The sequence below is a fragment of the Onthophagus taurus genome, chromosome 3, assembly GCF_036711975.1.
Source record: "Onthophagus taurus isolate NC chromosome 3, IU_Otau_3.0, whole genome shotgun sequence".
Taxonomy (NCBI): domain Eukaryota; kingdom Metazoa; phylum Arthropoda; class Insecta; order Coleoptera; family Scarabaeidae; genus Onthophagus; species Onthophagus taurus.
The window spans coordinates 19,345,203-19,351,773 of NC_091968.1; positions in this window are offsets into that span (position 1 = coordinate 19,345,203).

The following is a 6,571-nucleotide window of genomic DNA, read 5'->3' on the forward strand; positions in this document are numbered from 1 at the left end:
GTTATTGTAATGAGATTTCCGTAAAGAAAAGGGGCCCCGAAACCGTTGCTCAGGATTAAAAAAGCAAACGAGCAGACTTGAAGAGCAATTTGAAAGTTTCGCCAGAGATGACTTTTCAAGTAGTGTGTAACAGATGTAGATAAATTCCGGTTCTAGTCAAAACTGTTACATTTTAACGTCCGTTCGGGGGGTGGATGCGAAAAGCAAAAGCTTTAACTCAGTTACCAGGTTCGACGGAACTTGCAGCAACAATTCGGTTCGGACAATTAACGTCGGGTCTACGGAAAATGGCTGCGGAACCGCGGAGATGTGGGTCAAACTACAATTACTGCTAATGCCGGCCCGCGTTCCGGAATTGCCGGTGAACAGAGAGCGAACAAGCCGCAACACGCCGCCGACATTAGCCGAACGCTCCACCGGTTCGAACTTGACCGGTTGCCTCCGATAAACAAAACACCGATCCGCCTCGGCTGCGAGAATTGCACCGAATGCGATTGAAATTTGTGCAGAAGGCAATTATTTCTCCATCTGTATGTGCGGAGAAGAGCAATTTCGGGTTGCGTCATCGAATTATCGGGACTTCGGATGCGAACGTGTTTCAGATATAACCCACCCTCAAATTACGATGTGCTAATTTCATTCAAAATAGTTACGTGATGTAAGAGATTGCACAAAGCTGATTAATTTGATCTTCTAGAAAAAATTGAGTTCTATGAAAGTTCTTGTAATTTCTAATGGAATTCCAAAGACGTTAATTATGTTGAAGTATATTGAAACTTGGAAAGATTGGTTGACTTCATTCCAAAACTTAAATTAAGTAAAAGAAATACATACAAGAAGATTGAAGGTTAAAAATAACAGTTGTTAAAATACAGTTCAAAAGTTATTGCGATTTTGGTATTTTTAATCAAATCCAAGATTTCTGAATAAAAAACGTTGAAGACCGCCTAAGAGGAGTAATATAATAAGAGGAGTATTTCCAATGTACGAAATGCCAACAGCTTGGGAATGCAACAAAGTTCTGCTGCAGATAAGCAAGATGTGTTAAGTGTTAAAGAAAGCACCACACTTATCACAGATAATTAAAAAAGCAACGCGGTAAGCGTAGCGACAAGAGGAACTTAAACGAGCTCCAGTTAAGGTTAAGAAAAATTACAACAGTGCAACGTTTACAACAGAAAACTAACAATGCTCAACTGTCTGTAAATTCTGCTGTCACTGGAACTAATAAGACTCAAGAGGCTGCAAGACCATCCACGTCTACTTATGCAGAAGTCATAAAGCAGTTTAATAACAATGAAGTAAAGAGCAGAAATCTGCAGCTAGCGAGCCAACCATCTTCGACATCATGAAGATTCTCATCGAATATCAGAATGAAATGCAACACCATTTCAGTCAATTAACAAACAGGGTGGAAAAACTGGAAAAATCCAATAAGAGTTACATCAATATACTGGATATCTATTGGACTACTCACCTAAGTGAATGTACTCGAAGAGGTAAAACCGTAATCATAAAACATAATATAAAACCTTTGCAAGGACAAGAGATCAGAAAGAATTTAATGCAAGTCACCATCAAGAGCGTCATCCGTGCTACATACTGCCCACCAACTCTTAAAATTTCGTAACTAGAGTACAAAAAGTTGTTTGCAAAATTATGTCCACGATGTATTACTGGCAGATACTTTAATGTTAAACACACAGCGTGCTGAATACCAAAGACCGTGGTAGGTGTTAATTGTGGAGATACTTTACACACTGGTTGTAGAGAGAGAGCGGGTAAAGATGCGAAAACTATAAAAATAAGCATACTTAATTAAGTGCTGTGAGGATGGAATCCAAGAAGCAGAGAAATCGTCCAGTAAGTTGATAAATAAAATAGAACTTTTATATAAACAACTACCAAAAGTGAAAATTGCCGAAATCAAACCTAAGATTTTATGGAAAAATAAATTATTTAATGTCTGAAAAGAATAAAAAAGGTATACAACAGAACATAACCTATAAGGAGAAATTATTAACAACCAGCATCGATGGAGACAGGAGTTATGTACATAATAGAAGAACAACTAGAGCAAGTGATACCAACGTACCTAACCCAAAAAATCAATATGTAACTAAATCAAATAAACAAAGCCAACCTTCACAAGAGAAAATCAAGCAATGTAATTGGTAGCGGAAATATTAAGATCACCGAACAACAACTTAAAACTGCCCTTCATGAACAGCAAACAAAGATAATTGCTGATAAAATAATAAATCAAGCTGTATCCTAGGCAGAAACTTTTTGGAACAGCTGAAATCACGGATGATGGATTTGTAGAAGAAGAAAGGAAGGTATGGTTATACTTGTATAGAGTTAAGAATCACACACAAGAAGGAAATATGTTATAAAAGAACCGGCACGAGTAACATCATAAACAACAGAGCAAAATAATCTGTTTAAAGACAATATATCTACATCCGGTTGCATAGACTGAAATTTTTAACACAATAATGTCGTTGAATAATACAAATGCAGTGGGCCCAGATGAAATTCCGGTCAAACTAATAAAATGCTGGAACTTGGCAAGTATCCAGATCAATGAAAAAAGCTATAGTCATGTCTGTATTCAAAAAAGGATGTCACACCCAATTTAAGAACTACAGACATATTACATTGATATCCAATGTTTCCAAAGTTTTTGAGAAAGTCATTTTCAGCAAAATTGTTACCTTTCTGGAATTAAATAATATTCTCACAGAAAAACAAAATGCATACTTAAAAGGATGCAATACAGAACGAGGCAACTATCAAATGATATCAGAAATAATAAAGAATTTAAATCAGGACGGTAAGAGAGTGGCTGGTTTGTATTTGGATTTGTCAAAGGCTTTTGATTCTCTAGAGACGAGTATATTATTGGAAAAATTATGGAATATGGGTATAAGAGTCTCAATGTCTAATTAATTCTTATCTGGTCGACAGAAAACAATGCGTTAAAATGAGAGGAAACGATGGTATGACCTGTGTTTCTGATTACAGTCCAACCAAACGAGACGTGCCACAGGGATCAATCTTGGGTCCAATACTTTTTGTAATGTACGTGAACGCCTTGATTCACGTGATATTCGACGTGAAGCAACACATCGAATATTTGGCTGCTAAGATGGCCAAATATGTTTACCTTATCCAGGAAGTCAAAGCTAGAATATCCACTGGTGCAGCCTTACTTACTTATTACGGAATAGTGTACTCATTACTAAGATATGGTGTGATTTTCTGGGGCTTTTCCTCGGTGGTGAATAAAGTATTCCAACTACAAAAGAGATGCGTTAGATCTATCTACGAATTAAAGAGACTAGATTCTTGCAAAGAATATTTTAAGCGAAATCGAATACTTACTTTAACTATTATTTGCATTTTGGAAAGCGTTTTGTTTATTAGACGGTATCCACAGCATTACCAAGAAATGTAAAGAACTCAGGAATATTTCACAATAAATAAAAATCTACTAAATCTGCCGATAACAAAGTTTACTCGAATTCAAAAAAATGTGATGTACCAATCGGCCAGAATCATCTTTATGTCTTTATTATCTAATTATGTCTCTTGGAGGATGCCCCAACTTCAGTCTTCACCTTGATGACAGACTGAAGTGGAAGTGTCATATGAGATAGAAAACTGAGCATATTAGACTCAAAAGTAAACAAATCTGCTATCAAAGAGGTTAAATGAATCATGATCAGGCCATAATGAAGCCCATCTGGACTTACGAGATACAGCTGTAGGGTAGTACAATCATTCATACAATCCAATCAATTGATTATCACTGCTTATCGTTATGTAGCCAATCAAGAACCGCATGATGACCTCGAAACTGGTTCAACGAAATAATCCAAGATTTTGCAGGGAAACATAAAAAGACTACTGTGACATCACAACATTGATGCCATTCAGCTTTTGGACAATACTCACGAGAACTAAACCCACGAACTTTTATAGTGTCAAAATTAATTTTAGGTTAAGTAAGATTTAATCACGAGGATTTTAAAATGCAAAAACAACCTAATTAAGCATCCTCTAATATATTTTGAGCATAAATTTCCATTTTTTTGATATTATATTTCGATACTTCAAGATTTCTTCCCGATTTTTTTTTGTAAATAGCAAAGCAACCATTCAGGATTACATTTTAGATTTTATTTGAGCAATGTATATGATGGAATTGAAATTTAAATTGCTATGATTGGTGTTCTTCTTAATTTGCGTTGAAGATGATATACTTGTTAGGTATAGCAATTAAAATTTCTAATTGTATGCCGGTAAAACATTCTGTCATCAGCTTTTAGCATCTTAATGTGATGAGTTATTGCGCTTTTTAGTGTTCGTTACCACAAAATCCTTTTGAATTTGAGAATGGTTGATGATACAACTTTCAACAAAGAGTACCTTTTTTATACAAAATACTTCTGAGAATTCAAAAACATACTCAAAATTGTAATTGAATTGGTGAAGTAGATGTCACAATGTGCAGAATAACGATATGGTCAAATGTTGTGGTTTTTAAGAAAAACTTTCAATTAACAGTATTATTTTACATGAAATGCTTTGAAAAATTCAAAAATGTATTCAAAATTTGTAATTTATTCAATGGCGTAAATGTAACAAGGCATGGAATGAAGATATGATGAATTTTGAAGTTTTTGGTGTTTATTAGCACAACTATGATGATACAACTTTTAACAAAGAGTACCTTTTCTATCTAAAATACTCCAAGAATTTAAATATATACTCAAAATTCTAATTTGATTGGCGTAGAAGATGTTACAAAGTACAGATTGACACAAAATGCAAAAATTTATTGAATCGTAGTTTTTATCTGGAAATATTCTATTATTATATTATCAAATCACGAATTATCAAGATATGTTTTGATAAAAACTAAAAATTTATAAATTTGGAAACGACTCACTGAATGGATGTTGTTACCTTGGATTTTATTTCGTAGCTCAGCTGGAAAGAAAAGGTAATTTAATTTATTGTGACAAAAAGAGAATTAATACGATACCTTTCAATATCCATAAAATAGCAATCCGATGATCTCATCAACACCAACGTCACTAACATCACCTAACACTTATTCATCACTTAATTCGCGTAATAAGTTTTAATTTTCGCAACTACTTTATCACCCTTAAATGCCCGCATATCAACTAAAATGCGTTATTAGCCAACCAACATCCCAGCATCCCCTCCTTAATTTACTGTGTAGCGAAGGAATAGTGGAGGTGAATAAACAAAAAACAGGGCGAAGCGGTTTTAAATCGTTTAAAAAAAATTACTCGTTTTCTCGAAACATTTCAAGCAACACTTACGTAATTTTATCAAAATAAAACGCACTAATCGAATTTTAATGTGCAACATGTCCTGCAAAAGAATCAGGAGAATTTAAAAAGAATAGATATGGAATATAAATTTTAAAAAATCGTATCTCAAGAACGATTTTAACGATTTAAACGATTTCTCATGATAACATTGTATTTTTTGACAAATTTTATTTTTCTAAAACAAACCGTATTGAAAATATTTAAGAAAATGTTTAAACATTTTTTAACTTTGGAGGTTCATATTATAAGCATTTATGGGTTTAGACAAAAATTTTTACACGAATCGTCATCATTTTAACTCTAGTATTTGTGATTGAAATTATGCCACGACTTACAGAAACACCCTGTATAAATCCCATGGTCATTCTTTGTTAATATTTGACGGTACACGTTCACACCTACATAAATGCTCGTATAGTAGAGACTGCTAAAAGACAATATAACCCTTCTTGCCTACTATAAAATACAACCCATGACCTTCAACCTCTTGATAGGAGCATGTTTAGAGCTTCTGAACATTTTTGGGATGAGGAAGTTTTGAAATACTGGATGCGAGAACCTAAATAAAAAATAACTAGAGGAAGATTTGGACATATTCTGTGTGATGTATGGCCCAAGGCCATGTCAGCGGCTAATCTAGTATCAGGGTTTCGCTCTACAGGCATATATCAGTTTAACACGGATGCTGCTTATGCTCCTAGTTCACTGTTCCAAAAACCAATACAAGAAGTGTCTAATACAGCTACTTCTGCAGATAATCCGCAGCATGAGTCTGCGACTGCAGCACGGTTCAAGTTGGTCGGATTCCGACATAGTAAGACAGAGTTTACTAGGTGATAGTGAATCGATGGAGACTTCTACCAGTTTCAACAACTTACTTCCTACACCTGAAAGAAAGCCCTCTACAAAGAAAAGACGTAAAGCATTAAATTCATGTACTCAAATTGTCATTAAATTCTGTTTGGTTCATTAATCCCAATGGGTAACAGTACGGAGGAAGATACAGAACATTACATTATTATAAACCCAACCGCGAACCCAACCTAACCCAACCGCACGCAACATGTCAATACATGTCTGAAAACGCATGGCCAAACCCGATACTTTCTAGGTCTAGTGTTAGTTCTAGTTTTACAGTATTGTGGTATATTTTTATTGAATGAAAACTAGAACCAACACTAGACCTAGAACTAGAAACA